This window comes from Schistocerca americana, chromosome X (assembly GCF_021461395.2).
Source record: "Schistocerca americana isolate TAMUIC-IGC-003095 chromosome X, iqSchAmer2.1, whole genome shotgun sequence".
Lineage (NCBI taxonomy): Eukaryota > Metazoa > Arthropoda > Insecta > Orthoptera > Acrididae > Schistocerca > Schistocerca americana.
Window position 1 is genome coordinate 785,532,332 of NC_060130.1, and position 18,499 is coordinate 785,550,830.

Sequence of the window (18,499 nt, forward strand, 5' to 3'; positions counted from 1 at the left end):
GCACATACACAAAAGAGCGCATCCACTTACCTTTCTCTGCTATGTAGCAGGACCATAATAAAGTAATTACATGAAACATGCAAGTCTTGAGTGAGAGCATTTCAACCCCGAAAGCTACACCACAGTGCAAACCACAATAATATTTTTACTTACAAGGCGACCGTGTCTACTCGTCATCACCGATTTACTCAAATTTTTGGTATTTACAGGGCTTTGCCAGAAATTAAATTGACATAAGTGTGAGCTGCACATGGTCAAGCGTTTAGGAAAGTTGGTTTTGGCGCGGGTCAGACTAGTCACAAGTCATTTATGTAAGCATAGTATCGAGACCGGTTGGCGCAGAGGTAGTCCGTACTTCATGAGGTAGAGTCCCTATACAGAAGCTTCTTTCTATTTTCAATTCAAACGTTACTTGAACTGCAAATAAATATAAATAATGCTCAATATGTTGTATTTGTTAATATTTTCATTAAAGGCGTGAATAGGAGAGGCAAAGGAAAATTTGGGATTGTAACTAAATTTCCAAGAACGGATTGGCCTTACAGCGCCCATGAGGATTCTGTAAATAACTTTCCGAGAAGAGATTTTAATTTCAGCGCACAGGGCTCGGTATTCCGTTAGCTTCAGTTTTCACCTTCAAGCAGTCCTAGACAGGTGTACTAGAATAATCAGCTTCCGCTGCAGCTAAAATCTGCTCATTGAGAGAAAAAAATTACATTCCGAGAAGACGGCATCAAAATAGATTCTGTTGTACATTACTAGCTATCTTCGCCAGTATTTGGCGAAATGATGCCTTATGCGTGGTTTGTCGCCACTTTAAACTACCATATAATAGTAAAAAATGCGACGCTTATACCGTCTGTAATAAGCCGAGATAATTACTGCTTTCCATGTTTTTACGATGAATATCGCACCACCTCCTGTAAAATAATAAAAATAGCTAATCTCATACTAAAATCTTTTGTACGCATTACAGTCCCTTTCTGGAAATATATTTTCAAACCCAAATTTTCCTTTGCCTTTACTTTTAATGCCGTATATGAAAATATTTATAAATACAATATACTGAGCATTAGTTTTGTTTCTTTGCAATTTAAGCAACGTAAAAATTTAAAATAAAAGAGATTTTCTGCACAGGAACTCGACCACACGATCTCTATTTACTGTTTTGTAATCTTTCCGCGGTGCCAACCGCCTCCTGGAAGTACGCTAACGGAAGTGATTCATACCTCATCCGACCAGCAAGAAAAATGTTCTTTTTTCTAAAAGTTTATCCATCTGGAGCTCTCACTTCTGTTACTTCCATTTCTGGCTAAGCACTGCAAATACCAAAATTTGGATGAAATTGGTTATCACGAATAGACGATTTCCTGTGTTAAACGTTTATCCATTGTGCTACATCAGCCATGCGCCACTACTTGTGCAAGATTACTTCCATATATCATGTTAATAATAATTGGAAACAATAAGAAATCTGAACTAAAAGTGTCTTGCTGGACGAAAGAATACTCCCGTCAGTGAATTCGAAGTGGAAAAAGACACTCGAGTGATACCAATGTATTCTCAACGGTAGAACAGCGAATTTGGATTCTGCGCACAGTGAAACTTGCAAAGAACGGAATTCAAAGTGAACTATATGTTTCTGCGGACAGTATGTATTTATATCTGCAAGCTTGAGAAAGAGTTAATCTCTCATTTTAACAGTGAGATTCGAGAGAAACATGTGCCTATTAGGACTTCCATGACCTGGGTTCTGGTTGAATTAGACTATGTTGGTTAAGACGAAGTCGAATCTTCGATGCTGAGTTTTATACTGCAGTGGGAAAAAACCCACATAACGAGTGTAACTAAATTCCCTTTCCCGACTTTGAGGACATATTCCTTGCACTAAAACAAGAAAAATGTCAAGTAAACATGGGGTTCAAAATGCATCCCTGAAGAGCTATGAGAACTTATCCACGTTCGTTACTGTCAAAAACATCTATTGAATAAGTGCTCATAGCTCTCAAGAAACGTATTTTAGGGCCCATGTTCACTTGAAATTTTTTAGTCTGTCAGTCGACTTTTAAGTAACATTTATTGTATGTTAACTAGTTACATGAGGAAGCAATAACAAACTGTGAATAAAAGATAAATTGTGATCATAGTTTCATAATTACAGATAATGCTATTTGTACACTATATATAACTTCAATAATATGTTTAATTCTCTGCTTCTTCATCCAAGGAAGTTTTCCTTTTCAATGAAGCGAAAATTTCTCATTTTCCTTTTAATTTTTGAATTAGTGTCTTAATATTGTCACACAGACCCTCGATCTAAATGCCGTATGAATTTTTTTATGATGAATTATATTTTATTATAATATGAAGACGTCTGGCTAACGCTGGCGCGTTTTTTTTCTGTCGCATTACTTAATCAGAAAGTGCCTTACATCATTGATAGTTTCCATGACGTGTCTAGCTCTCCACAGCTCGCTGGAGTAGGCAAAGAGAGGACTCATATTTTAACTTGAATTATGTGAAAATTGTCGAACTATAAGTCATGGTTAGAAATTACTAACAAGGATTCTTGACAGAAGAATGGAAAAACTGGTAGAAGCTGGCCTCGGGGAAGATCAGTCTGGATTCCGGCGAAACGCACGAACACGCGTGGCAATACTGACCCTACTACTTACCTTAGAAGAGAGGAAGGCAAACCTACGTTTATAGCATTTGTAGACTTAGAGAAGACTCCAGAATGAAATTTTCACTCTGCAGCGGAGTGTGCGCTGATATGAAAGTTCCTGGCAGATTAAAACTGTTTGCCGGACCGAGACTCGAACTCGGACCCTTTGCCTTTCGCGGGCAAGTGCCTGTGTTGTTAAGAAGAATGATGAAATGTTCCTCCGGACATGCATGCAATTCAGTACGTCTTCCGAAATGTTCACGTCGCGAAAACTAGAGAAATTACATGCCATACGGAGCTTTACTGGTAATCATTTACCCAGGCGCCATTCGTGAATGGAACAGGAGATGGCAGTAAAGATAGCTTTACCGCTAGTACCGTCGGCTACACACGGTAAGATAGATTGCGGAGTATATATACAAATGTAGATTTTTATGGCGTGTCGCGGTAATAACTGAAAGCCGTACTCATGGACACACAATTTCAGTCGGTCAGTTCGTTTTTGAGGAGGAAGGGATAAGTGTTCAACGTTCCGTCGACAACGAGGTCATTAGAGACGGAGCACAAGCTCGGGTTATGGAAGGATAGAGGAGTAAATCGGAGTGGCCTTTCAAAGGAACCATCCCGACGTTTTCCTGAAGTGGTTTAGGGAAATCACGGAAAACGTGAAACCGCATGGGCGGACACGGGTTTGAACCCTCGTCCTCCCGAATGCGAGTTCAGTGTGCTAATATAAGTTTTTGTCACGGCCAGTATGTTTTGGTCCTAAAATAGGGCGCCGATCCGTTTAGGCGTGGAGTGGTGTTAACATATAGGGTGCTCGGAAATTCCCGTTACAAAATTGTAGGACTGAGGGGAGGGAGTACATAATACTTTGAATAGAAACTCATTTCCGGATACGTACCCTTCCCGTGCTACATCCGTTTGAAAACATGTTTGCTACGTGGGTATGCAACAGGGTAGTCATTGTGGGATGTGGTTATGTCGGTATAGCTGATGTTATTTGACGTTCGTCTTACCTCTCTGACCTAGTTTAAGTCTGATCCACGTGTCTGTGTTAGACCAATGGTTGAGTAAACGTTTGCAGAATACACCGACATGATCCTTCTGAGTGGCGAAGCTCACGGCAATGGAAGAGCTGCTCGTCAACTTTATCAAGATCGTTATTCACAATGCCTGAATCGAAACTTCTTGTCAGATTAAAACTGTGTGCCTGACCGAGACTCGAACTCGGGACCTTTGCCTTCTGCGGGCAAGTGCTCTACCAACTGATGTACCCAAGCACGACTCACTCCCCGGCCTCACAGCTTTACTTCTGCCAGTACCTCGTCTCCTACCTTCCAAAGGCAAAGGTCCTGAGTTCGAGTCTCGGTCCGGGACACAGTTTTAATCTGCCAGGAAGTTTCATATCAGCGCACACTGCGCTGCAGAGTGAAAATCTCATTCTAATGTCTGAATCCATTGCATATGCTTTTCACCACAATTACGTAACGGCTTCAAGAAAAGATTACTACGTTGTCAGCAGGCGTAGCTGTGGTGCTCCAAGGAGACGCCGCAGCCCCGTATTGGAAGAGGCCGTACTGCATCACGTCGAAGAAAATCCTTCAGTAAGTACACAAGCAGAGGGTCATGCCTAATCAGTTGCTTGTAAAAGTTGTTACGCTACGAACTTTTTTTCAAATGGTTGTGCCACGGAAATGGTGCGTTTCTGGAGATGGGTTCCAATTCAGAATGTCATCTACTCCTTCCCCTCTGCAAGACCTAGAAGTTTGTAACGGGACTTCCCGAACACCGTCTATGTACTGAATTCATGTTAACACCATTATCACACAAGGTTCACTCTGTATGAAATAAATGTCGTTATTTTCGGTATAGAATAATTATTTTATTTGTTGTACCGAATACTAAGAATGTGTATGTTCAGTGCAAGCACTAAGATATCGATTGAAGAGATTGTCATAAATTTCATAGTCACACATACATGCTAAGATTTAATATGTTTTGCAAAACTTCCTAGCCAATTCTAATGTATACGTTTTAGAAAAATTGACTCGTAAATTTGGAAGAGCGATTTGGAAGGTACCACTCTGCTGGAATATCCGGACAACCATCTGCTAGTCACTATTATGAACATAGTTTGATATTGTACACATTAACAGTCTCATCATGTGGAGCTCTTGTACAGCATTAATGCTAGACAGACAGCTACTTCATGAGGTACATGAAATGTATTCGCAGTTGCGAATACGAACAACCATCAGCTGTATAAGGGAATGACAACAATGAAACTCTGTGTCGGACCGGTACTCGAACCCGGATTTCCCGCTTTACACAAGAGGTCGTCTGAAGCGCTTTGGCTACCCGTGCACGAATCAGGGCCAGACCCAAACTTGCGTATGTCGTCGCTCCTGCGTCACAATCTTTACTCGTACACACGTTACGTAATTCCCGTACAGGGGAGGACATTTTGACTGAAAATCTCGCCTGTTGCCGGCGGATAAATACGGTATTACAGGCCTGTGTTGTTAACAAGAACGATGCACTGTTCCTTCGGACATGCGTGAATATTTACCACGTGAACTGCACTCATTTCCTTGAAGATTTGGAAGAAGTAATCGTCTTATTATCGGGGGATAACATTGATGAGTCATTGTGCAAAGATTTTTGAGAAAATTTGGAAACACGAATTCGGGAAAAATTAGAAGGGAGAGAGAGAGAGAGAGAGAGAGAGAGAGAGAGAGAGAGAGAGAGAGAGAGAGAAGAGCAACATGGCTTTAAAACAGGAAGGTCCACGGTGGATCTAATTTTTGCTTTAAGACAACTGCAGGAACAGCACTATGAATATGGAACAGATCTACTAATGACCTTCCTGGACATTGAAAAAGTGTGAGAACAGAGCAGTAGCAAAACAGATTATTTGGAGAATAAAGGAAATGTACCATGGAAGTGAGAGCTGTGTGAAAGTGGGAGGAGAGAGATCAGCTTGAACTGAACAGAAGAATGGCTTGAGGCAGGGAAGTGCACTTTCACCATTACTCTTCATTGTAGTGATGGATCATATAATGAGTACAGTAGCACAATAATTGGTGAAAGGAAAACGAAAGCTTTGGTATTTGCAGGTGATCTGATGATTTGGGGGAATAAGGAGAAGTACAAGAGCAGTTGGACGTATGGCAACGAACACTACAAGAATATGAGATGAAATTTAGTAGAAGTAAGAGTGAGATGATTATCACAACAAGAAAGGAGGAGAGAGGAACGACTGGAGTAACAATTTGTGGGGAACGATTGAGGAGAGTGGAGAGTTTCAAGTACCTAGGAAGCCTGATACAGAAAGATGAAAAAAACGACAGAGAAATAAACGAGCGGGGAGAAAAGCAGAAGCGTTTCGGAATAGTGTCAGAAGCCTGATATGGAGCATGGATGTATCCCAAATCAGTAAAAGGGTTATATACCGGTCATACTATGTCCCGATCCTGACATATGCTTTAGAAACCTGGGTTATGAAAGGAAGAGAGAGAAGCAAAGTTCAAGCTAGTGAGATGAATTTCTTAAGAAACAGTATTGGAGTGATGAAGATGGACATGTTAACAAATGAGAGGATCAGAGTGTTAAAAGGTGGAACCATTACAGGAGGAGATAGAGAAATCCAGGCAGAGATTGTATGGGCACGTTAAGAGAATGGAGAAGAGGATACCCAGAAGAATACAGGAGATGAAACTGGAAGGAAGGAGACCAAGAGGAAGACCGAGAGGAAGACCGAGAGACAGATGGCTGAAAGGAGTAGAGGAATGCGTCCAGAAGAAAGGAAAAGACTGGACCCAGGTGAAGACGGAGAGATGGTGGCAAGACAGAAGACGATGGAGAGACTTACGTTCCATAGAGACCCGGCCAGAGGCTCGGTTCAAAAATGGCTCTGAGCACTATGGGACTTAACATCGGTGGTCATCAGTCCCCTAGAACTTAGAACTACTTAAACCTAACTAGCCTAAGGACATCACACACATCCATGCCCGAGGCAGGATTCGAACCTGCGACCGTAGCGGTCGCGCGGTTCCAGACTGAAGCGCCTAGAACCGCTCGGCCACTGCGGCCGGCTAGAGGCTCGAATCTGTCCAAGATGATGATGATGATGATGATGATGATTAAACTTGTCACTCGCGAAACGCTGTTTAAAATAGTGTTTTTTTTTATTTTAAGTTTACAGTAACGCTCCAGTTAAAAGTTACAGCCATCCTGTGGCAACGAAAAAAATTGTAGCTGCTTAGCGGTCCGTGTCCTGGCACAAAAATGTGGACTTTGAGAAGAATACACACAGCAAAGCTGAGGTGCAAGCTTCGCAGTCTATTAGTTGTATATTTGTGGAGAATCTGATGGTCCTCTGTATTCAATGAAGGCTTAGAGGTTGTGGAATATGGAAAAGTTGGCTGTACTGACGTAGCCTGACAGTAGAAAGGTTCCGTCTTCATAAAATAAAGAGAAACTGTTGATTCTTATGTTATTGCTCTGCTTTGATGTATTTACGGTAAAGACATGAAAACATTGTTTGCTGTTTTTGAGCTTTTCTTTGTTCATTATTTAAAATGGTAATACAGAAATGAAATATTAGAAATACAGGAGTACAAAATATATTACTGTATCATTTTTTCGTAGCTCCTGCGTCACAAACTGTACTTGTACACTCGTTATGTAATACGCGTACAGGGGACTTGGTCAAAAATAATCAAAGAATAGTTTTTTTTGGTAACTTACTATATGTTGCACAGATTGTTTATCAAATACATGGCAGCACATGTCATCAGTTTCTTACTATGCATGGGAGAGCAGTATTGGAACCTCAGTAGTGAATCTTATATTAATTGTTAGTTCTTCACATTGATGAATGGAATACAATGACAGATCTATGATCGTTACAGATCTATGATCGTTACAGATTTCGTGCCATATTTTCTACAGGCTTCGTGTCTGAGTAAAGTGTGAGGTTCAGACCATAACTTCTATTACTGAAAATTGTGGGAAAATATATGTCAGGTTTAACTACCGCAATTAAGGCAGATTTCGTGAAACTGTGGAACTTATTTATCGGACAACAAAAGTGACATTAAAGTTTGGAAGTATTTAAATTTTTCAAAGGGAAAAGATAAGCAGCATTTTTGATGATCTGTGTTATACTCACAAACACGCGAGCCCAGTAAACAGCCTTTTCGTGACGGAAGGTGTTATACCACGGCGACTATTCGTGTGACCACTTGATTGACCACCGGCTTTGCTTGATTGCTTTTGGAAGTACGATACCTCATGGACTGGCAGCAAGCACTGTGTTTGCACATTTTCTGCATCCCTAATGGGCAAAGTTGTTCCATTCCAATGAAACTAACAAACGAGCTCCCACCGTTTTTTAAAAAAAACAGACTTGTATTTCGGAAGAGTAAAGTCCATTAAAAACTTTGAGTTAGGTACTCCCTGGTTTTGGACAAATAAACTACCCGACTGCCGCTCTCATTGCGTGAATTTCAGGTCTAATTCCCTCGCGCATCCTCGTTCTACTCAACTACTAATCTATCACCGAATACATGGAGAATGAGTTATGTGAACGAAATTACCTGGCTTCGAAAAGCAGCATTGGTACTCCACTCGCGAACGTAAGTCCATTCTTTTGTTCTATTCTGACTGTTCTAGGCTAACGGTGACCAGTGTCTCGCCCCTGTAAGGTCTATAAACACGTATATTTTTTAACCTTTCAACATAGTTTACATCGAAAAATTAAAGAAAAACGTCAATTTAAACGAATAAAACACATGTGACAACGAAACCATAACTTATTACATCTGTTGCGAAATTCGCCAACAAAAAATGTACGCGGTGGCACTGAACTTGTAGGTGACGTGTTCGAATCCTGGCGGTAGAAAAAATTTTAAACACCGATATTTGACCAACAAGGGTGTGATGGTTGCTTTATGTCCCTGATCACCAGACTTTGCGCCAGTACCTTGAATTAAATTCTCATCCTTTCCGCTGTTTCTCATGGAGTGATAAGATGTCACATTGTTGGTGGTGTCCCGTTCGTCGGATAGGGATGCTAAATTCAGCAGTCTAGCGTAAGCTACAACACAAAATTGATACACGCCCAATAGTCACTTGCATTCAAAAGATCAACTAAAGGCACAGCTCTCACACATTGCGAGGAACGGAATCATGGCGCGCGTAGAGTTTTCTTCCTATCAGGTGGCTGAATTAACTCTCCCAGCCAAGAATGCCATGTGACTATTTCATAACTTACTGATTCACTAATTTGCTTCCTTCGGAATCTGTTCAGCCATTAAACAGAACCCTCGTGGATATCACGACTAAGAAAATCGTGAGCGTCTTGGGTTCTCCAAGCTGTTCCACTACTAATAAATACGTTTTTAATAATTGTAGTTCCGTGCGTTCCCTTAACATGTCGTTACCGAACTGATACCACAGTTATTAAGATACAGGAGTCGTATTTGGTATGAGACAAGTTCAAATCCAGTCCCATCCATCTTGCAGCAAGTTTTCTATAGTGTGTTTCCTTCTTCCATAATGTTTCATCTAAGATGGTACTCTGTCTCTAATTCTTCTAAACCGCCTCCGTGGAGAATTTTGGTAAACTATAATCACGTGCATGACCGGGAAGTATTTCGATTTCCTGTGGAGGGAAAATTTTCTTTCCCAGAACGTGATTGGGATGGCGTAGAAAGATAATGTCGCACAGCTCCTGGGTAGAAAATTATATGTTCAAAGTGCCTGTACAATTTCTTTTAAAGTGAAGGCTTAGAACGTTGTGTTCATCTGTCAGACTGACGGGAACACTATGATGTATAAGACCCTTGGTGCTTTTAGAAAGAGGAGTTCTCTATGTACTGACATTAGGTTACATTTTCCCCCTTTTCTTTCAGAGCTCACTCAAGCGTAATAGAACAAGCAGGGCTTTAAACTGCGCATCATCTCATCCACATTGTACCTCTCCACGCCTGATACATCGTGACCTCCTCCATTGTAGACCTTGAGTAAGCCACTTCGATTTCTTGTGGTAGAAAAATTTGTTTTACGAGAATGTGATTGGGATGGTGTACAACGATATTAACGAGTAGCCTTTGGGTACCAAATTACCGTAAACAACATGACAGATGTGAGACCTGAGTTTGTTTGTTACTGCAGTCGTGCCATGAAAATGGCGTGTGCTCCTTTCGAAACATCGGCGGTTGTGGAAGGCGTCATCCGGCTACATCCCCGTGAGATATTTGGACGTAAGGGATACCTGAATTTTCCTCGAAAATGATGTGAATCTGACTATTGTATTTCTGTTTATCCACATTCGCTATGGAGAAACAAATTCATGACTGCGGTTTCCAAGTCTTCTCTGAAAAAGTAGTACACAAGTTTTTTCTGTATAAAAATGTTAGTATGTGTGTGATGGTACGAGGGTCAGTCAAAAAGTAATGCCTCCTATTTTTTTTTCTACGTTTAGTTGTCAGGAAATTTAAATGCAATTACATAGGTTGAAAACCACAACATTGAGGATCATTTTGTCATTTTTCAATGTAATCTCCGCCCATCTCTACAGTTTTGGTCCATCTTTGAACAAGGGCATGTATCCCAGCACGGTAAAAATCACAGCTCTGCTTCCTAAGCCATTGACGCACGGATGTTTTGACGGCCTCCTCATCTTCAAAATGAATCCCACGATGAGCTTCTTTTAGTGGCCCGAACAGATGGAAGTCTGATGGTGCCAGGTCAGGGCTGTGTGGGGGATGAGGCAAAACTTCCCATCCAATTTTGACAATCTCGTCAGAGGTGTGACGACTGGTGTGTGGTCTTGCATTGTCATGCAAAAGAAGAACATCTGCCATTGATTTTGTTGGGCGAACTCGCTGAAGACGTGCTTTAAGTTTGTTGAGGGTTGTGACGTATTGAACAGAATTTATTGTGCATCCCTGCTCCAAAAAATCAATCAGAATCACACCCTCTGTATCCCAGAAAACTGTTGCCATAACTTTCCCTGCCGATCGCACAGTTTTGAATTTTTTCTTCCTCGGCGAGCTTGTGTGACGCCACTCCATTGACTGCCTCTTTGATTCGGGTTCAAAAAAATGCACCCATGTTTCGTCCCCGGTCACAATTTTTTTCAGAAACTCATCTCCCTCCAAACGGAAGCGCTGCAAGTGTTGGGAGGCTATTGTTTTCCTTGCCTCTTTATTCTGATCGGTTAACATTCTTGGAACCCACCGTGCACAAACTTTTGAGTACCCCAATTGTTTAATAATCGTGATCACACTGCCTTTACTAAGAGAAATAATGCGACACACTTCATCTGCAGTCACCCGACGGTCACCACGAATGATGTCATCAACTTGCTGAATGTTGTGTGGAGTCACTGCACTCACCGGCCTGCCGCTCCGCTTTTCGTCAGTCAACGGTGTTTGCCCTTCAGCTTCCTTACAACGACGAACCCATCGTCTAACAGTGCTGACATCCACTGTCACAACACCATACACCTTCTTCAGTCTTTCATGAATGCGTATGGGCGTTTCACCTTCTGCATTCAAGAATTCAATCACACAACGCTGTCTCAAACGAACATCGATGTCGGCCATCTTACAAACTTCTGCTGTGCTGCCACCTGTTGACACAGAAAGTTACTACTGAAGTGGATTGCAGAAGAAGGTTTGAGGAATGGCGCCAAATTCAAATTTTTCACTTAACTTAATTTCTTTAAGTAGAAAAAAAATGGGAGGCATTACTTTTTGACCGACCCTCGTAAAATACCGCAGTCAACGAAATTCTACATTTTACTATTAACAGCTTTGAACGTCTAGCCAAATCACGACGAATATGGGTACTTGGTTGGAGTCGTCTACAGTTTCGGATAACACCGCTGCCTCGTAAAACAGAGATGAAGAACTCTAATTCAGTCTTGAGTAACTGTTAGGGTTTCTAACATGCCGTTAGTATGGACACAACGAAGACGGCTGAGATACCACACATGGTCTGACTGAAGAATGTCTTTCTAACACGAATGAAAATCCAAATGTAGCAACGAAAGTAAGTAGGAACATTATTTTCGGCAGTTTCACGTGTAAATCGAAAATGTTGTTCGTTCTGCTGTATTGTTCGGCCTGTGACAGCGAATTCATTCACATGGACTAGAGTATTTGTGATCTATGTCATTTAAAGATGAACATAGTATGGAACTAAGCTTGGCTGTGTTATTAAGGAGTCTGTTTAAGAAACAGTCTAAAGGAAAAAGTGAAGAGTTCAGAATTTCGTAGTCGAGGTCGTTTAAATCGGAACTAAAACTCTGATCAGCTAAATACGAGGGACCTCGACCGTGACATTCCTTTAAGAACATTGCGAACATCTCCTGCTCCCCTCAATCCAGGCTCGGGACCGATGATACAGGGTAAGTCTCGCTAACAGATTTAATCTCCGAGGAAATCAAATGCTGGAATTCTTCGCTGCAACTTTTGCCTAAGATCTGCTTCAGTAGATTAAAGATAATAGCTACAATTCCCGAAAATTAACAGAACTATAATACCTAGCCGTCGCACTAATAAACTCCTTGATATGGATGAAATTCAGTGTACACGCAAAGACAGATACATGAAGATAAAAACAATGAAAATAGTATGACGAATTAAACCAAAATTTACTAAAATATTTTCATATCAATACTTGCTTAGCTTGAAATCAACCGAAAATGTGCTAAGACTAATACTTGTATGTACTGAAAAATCAACGGTACAGCCACAGAAAATTGTGTAAGTAGTTACATGGATACTTTTTGGGGTAGATATTTTTTGGTCGTAGTGCCGCAATTTATACGATGTGGCGTGTCTGGGGAACTGGCGTGCTGCTCGCTCCGGTTTCTTAAAGTTTTACATAAGCGAAGACTTTGTAGGAACACGCATGGGAGGTAAAGGACTGCAATTTCTACCTTCTACGATAAAGAAGTAACTTTTCTTTTTGTTTGACATACTGAAAGGCTCAAACAATGATTATGCAGAGACTATCAGAGAAACCTCTTACTTTCTGTGGGACGTGCTCCAATTAACATACAACTGACTGATGGTAGCTCCGTTCACTATCTGCTAGATACACAACTAAATAGGATAGACAAAAATTTGCTTTCCGTAGTGAAGTGACAAATTTCCACATAATGATTAATTATAAGCATTCAATAGCCGATGTTGATCTCAAGTGACGATCTTCAGTAGCCATGGTGCACACACACTATTCTAATGCATTTTAGCTGTCAATATTGCTCTCACCCATCCACTGTCAACGTACAATTTTCAGTGCCTATTTTTGCAGCACAGTATATTGTCACCTGATGACACGAATGCGGGTTGGACGAAAACTGTGAGGTAATGGATGTCAAGTCCAATATTTTTGTTTTGTTGGCTTGGTTGCGAATGAAGGATGACATTCAATCAGGTTTTGCCATTTAACTTTTACAAAACATAAACATGCATGAAAATAAAGTAACATTTTAGGCACTGAAAGAACTTTATAACTTACGAACAACATCCTATACTTTTAAATAAAAATATAAATCGTTCGCTAACAGTCAGGGAGTATCATAGAATCGAAAAACTAAACAGTAAAGTAATTTTACTCAAAATTTTAAAGGAAATGTAGGAAAAACGTGCAGAAAACAAATAGAAAGACGGGGAGATTGTGATTTAAAGTCCTTGCGGCGACGAGATTATTAGAGACGGAACACAAACTCAGATAAAACGCAGATGGGGAAAGAAATAGGACGTGCCCTTTTCCAGGGAACCATAACGGCATGCCTCTTGATCAACATAGGGAAATCACAGAAAACTCAAATCTGCTTGATGACCTGTAACTGTCGAGAAAAATCAGCGAGCAGTGTGGAGCTATAGCTAAGACGTTAGCCTCACGTTCTAGCGGAGCGAGATTTGTATCCCTATCCGGTCATCCAGATGCAGGTTTTTTCTGCTTCAAATACCTTAGACCGATTTTCTTCCCTACTATGTCTCTAATGACTTCTATATCAACACCCCCTAGTTACCCAATCAAAGTAAGTACTGTGTGCAGCATACACAGCAGGGACGCATTCAGGTACTGACAAGTCTCCTCTGTTATCAGGAGCCATATTGTCCTCGAGTTTTCTTCAAAGCTATTGAAGACTGAGGTGAAGGATTCGCAGAGCGAACCCGACTATTGAAGTGACCACACGGTTGTTCACATCACTGCTTTAATTGTAAACTGGACGCGACTGGAGCTCCTACTCTGTCACACACTTGAAAACATTTCTAACTGTTCTTCAAGGCACGGTATCTTAAGTAGTGATCCCATCCTCCTTTGCGGACACAATTATTAGATACGGGCAAACCAGATCTCTCAAGATCGATTCCTGAGAAAATGTGTCAATAGTGACTTCCGCATGAATTACACTACTGGCCATTAAAATTGCTACACCAAGAAGAAATACAGATGATAAACGGTTATTTAGTGGACAAATATATTATACTAGAACTGACATGTGATTACATTTTCACACAATTTGGGTGAATAGATCCTGAGAAATCAGTACTCAGAACAACCACCTCTGGCCGTAATAACGGCCTTGATACGCCTGGGCATTGAGTCAAATAGAGCTTGGATGGCGCATACAGGTACAGCTGCCCATGTAGCTTCAACAGGATACTACAGTTCATCAAGAGTCGTGACTGGCGTATTGTGACGAACCAGTTGCTCGGCCACCATTGACCAGACGTTTTCAATTGGTGAGAGATTTGGAGAATGTGCTGGCCAGGGCAGCAGTCAAACATTTTCTGTATCCAGAAAGGGCCGTACAGAACCTGCAACATGCGGTCGTGCATTATCCTGCTGAAATGTAGGTTTTCGCAGGGATCGAATGAAGGGTAGAGCCACAGGTCGTAACACATCTGAAATGTAACGTTCACTGTTCGAAGTGACGTCAATGCGAACAAGAGGTGACCGAGACGTTTAACCAATGACACACCATACCATCACGCCGGGTGATATGCCAGTATGGCGATGGCGAATTCACGCTTCCAACGTGCGCTCACCGCGATGTCGCTAAACACGGATGCGACCGTCATGATGCTGTAAACAGAACCTGGATTCATCGGAATTGAGTACACCATCGCAGGCGCTCCTGTCTGTGATGCAGCGTCAAGGGTAACCGCAGCTATGGTCTCCGAGCTGATAGTCCGTGCTACTGCAAACGTCGTCGAACTGTTCGTGCAGATGGTTGTTGTCTTGCGAACGTCCCCATCTGTCGACTCAGGGATTGAGACGTGGCTGCACGATCCGTTACAGCCATGCGGATAAGATGCCAGTCATCTCGACTGATAGTGATACGAGGCCGTCGGGATCCAGCACGGCGTTCCGTATTACCATCCTGAACCCACCGATTCCACATTCTGCTAACAGTCATTGGATCTCCACCAAAGCGAGCAGCAATGTCGCGATACGATAAACCGCAATCGCGATAGGCTACAATCCGACCTTTATCAATGTCGGAAACGTGATGATACGCATTTCTCCTCCTTAGACGAGGCATCACAACGTTTCACCAGGCAACGCCGGTCAACTGCTGTTTGTGTATGAGAAATCGGTTGGAAACTTTCCTCATGTCAGCACGTTGTAGATGTCGCCACCGGCGCCAACCTTGTGTGAATGCTCTGAAAAGCTAATCATTTGCGTATCACAGCATATTCTTCCTGTCGGTTAAATTTCGCGTCTGTAGCAGGTCATCTTCGTGGTGTAGCTATTTTGACGGCCACTAGTGTAATAGTTCTAGCGAACGCCACGACAACGTTTCCGAAACCATACTGCCATGACCACCACCTTGTTTTTAGTTGCAATGTGGTTTCATTGACATCTAGCCGCCAAATGATGCAGACTCGTTGAGGTACTAGGAGAAGGCTACCTGACAGCGATTGGAGCAGTTAAATTTAAATCACGCCGTATTCTTATTCCGATGATTCATTGTTAATAATTTGTATGCAGATTTCATTGGATTGCTTTGGAACACCATATGCAGTAGTTTTCACTGTACTTTCGGAATGATTACGATTGTACTTACCCCTTACCTAATTTGGACGGATGTAACACGGCCTTCGGCCTCCATCCACGTTGTAGTCAGTTTTCATTGTGGGCATTAATGGCACGCGGGGCTATGCAATTTCCGTGACGACCATCCACGATTATATGGTTAATACACTCACGACATTCAGTCACGCTACAGAGACAGGCGAAAAGTCTAACGATTTCGATGCACAAACACTGTAAATTTTGATTCAGTACCTGATAATCAACTCTTTAAGTTACTCGAATAAATTGATTTCTTTTTCTACCTATACTAGCAGTGAAGATTGCAAAAACATGTTTCCGTTACACATATATTAGGCTAGTTACCACAGTTTTCTCGTACGTGCTATAGCCTCCACATCTAGGGGGCAGACATCATACTGTGATCTGTCTGAAAAGCCGCAACGCTACAAATCGATAGAACTTGTACGGATATCCACGTGAACAATTAACACATAATATGAAATTTACGCATGGAAGCTCAGGGTTTATTTTCCCGTATTTAAGACTTTAGGAGTACTGAACTAGATGGGAATGTTGCAAGGAGATTTATATTTGCGAAGCAACGGCTGACACGTAATAGTATGCAATACTTACCTTAGCAGAAATTATGTGGGAGGGCACGGGTCTATTGAAGAAAGCGCAAAATACTGTAAATGTGCAGGTTACACATATGAATGTTGGCCATTTTATTTTTGACTTCTGAAACAATAAGCTCATTGTGAATGAATAATTTAATTCAAAATGTATTGAACGGTACACTGCAGGAAAATATGTTTCGAAAGTAACCGTATTAATAGAGTGAAGCTAACCTCATGAGTAAACATACCAATTTTTTAAATTGCTATAGGCCTACATTGACCTACTTAGTATTTTTAGCTGATGGGTTATTGTTGTTTTGCAAAATACATTGAGGTGTAATTCATAGAATTGACAACTGCATTCATGTGCTGAAGCCATTTCCTAGCAGCAATAACTATGCGCAATTAAGGCTGATTAGTTTGTTCAAGCTACGGAAAGAATGAGAATTTTGGACTTATTTTTCGGACTTTTTTCTGTCAATTTCGTGCTGTTGTGAAAAGCTACCATTGTTTTCTGTACAAGCTTTACTATACCAGGCACTGAAGTAAAAAATTCACCATTGAGAGAGTATTAAAGTTTTTTAGAGATTGTGTTGCTCATGTCAACACACGAAAAAGCCCATATAATATATTTTGGAAAATATTTGTTTTTTTATTTATTAGTGAATGAACATCTCATATACTTCTGAACATAGAAACTCTCAACAAATTTTCAAAATGTCCTTCATTTGCTTCTATATATACGTGCACTCTTCGAATTATGAAGTATCGTATCTTTCAGATACCCCGGATGGTTTCATAGCCATACATGACAGATTTATAAAGATTTTCCCCGATGTGAAAGTTTGCCACAAAGCAATGCTTGTTGGTATCCACCTGTTTTATCGGTGCTTTTGTAATCATGACTGCCTGCCGCGGTGGCCGAGCGGTTATAGGCGCTTCAGTCGGGAACCGCGCTGCTGCTACGGTCGCAGGTTCGAATCCTGCCTCGGGCATAGTTCTGTGGGACTGATGACCTCAGATGTTAAGTCCCATAGTACTCGGAAGCATTTGAACCATTTTTAATCATGACTAATGTATAATTTGGTCTATATTGCACCTAATTAACAGGTGGTAATACATTGAGTCTTCAGACATTGGCTACGTATACTTACACCATGCTATTCTTTTCAACCTTAGTAAGTTCATTCAAAGTGTTGGTAATATTTTATCACACCCCGAGTATAATCTTTCATACTTTCTGACCTGTCGTTCCAACGATCTCAATATGGTCCTCCTGCAATGAGTATATTCTACACACAGGAACGTGAATGTATTCTCTTTCAGCGTGTAAGTAGTCTCGGCTTCATGGCACAATTCAGTCATTAAGTTCATGTTAAAGGTAAGTCTTTCTCAAATCATTCAATCAGTGGACTCACGTAATTTTTAGTAGAAGATAGGACCTATTCTAACTTACATGCTTTGGATTAAATACATGTTTAAAGTGTAATATGAGTCTTCGCAAACCTAAGGTTCAGTCTTAAATAAATAGCAACTCATTCAAACATTGTCAAATGTTCTTCCATTAATAATTCACAATGGACGAATATTTCTGGAGCGAGAAGCAACTTGCTATGTCCATTTTAATCTCTTGTGCCGCTTTAATTTGGTGCCGTGGTACGCAAGTTACCTCTGGGTGTTTACCCGGAAGACATGGAGCATATTAATTATATTGCGGCTCCTAATCAGCCAGCTGTCGGCGCCGGAGTAGGAGCGGGGAGGAGCTTCATCTGCGAAAGCGTCTCAGGGAAGGTACGCAGTCTCAGAGGATACGGCGTGAAACTGATACTGGGCGCAAGTACAACACACTGCTTGGAAACAGGCGATTCAGCATTGCCCTTAAGCCCCGTTTCACAACGAATAACATTACTACGGCCATATGCTGATGGATATTTGTATTTCACCAATTGTTTTCTAATAAAAATCGCTATCAATTTGTACCGTTGAAGCTTTACTCGATTCACGGACAAAACTCTCATCCTATATACCACAGAAACCACCGAGGTGCGCCAGACAAACTATAAAAGCGGTGAGATAACTAGCGAAGTGTGAGACACGTCTTGCACACTGCAAACACGAGAAACAAGGAGGATCTTTTCACTGT

The 18,499-nt window shown here is 41.3% G+C and overlaps 1 protein-coding gene across 7 annotated transcripts in view; it reads right to left on the bottom strand.

Annotated features, from left to right (window-relative positions):
- LOC124555410 (serine/threonine-protein kinase NIM1) overlaps window positions 1–18,499 on the bottom strand; it is a 510,029-nt gene that overhangs the window by 104,396 nt on the left and 387,134 nt on the right. The window lies entirely within an intron of this gene.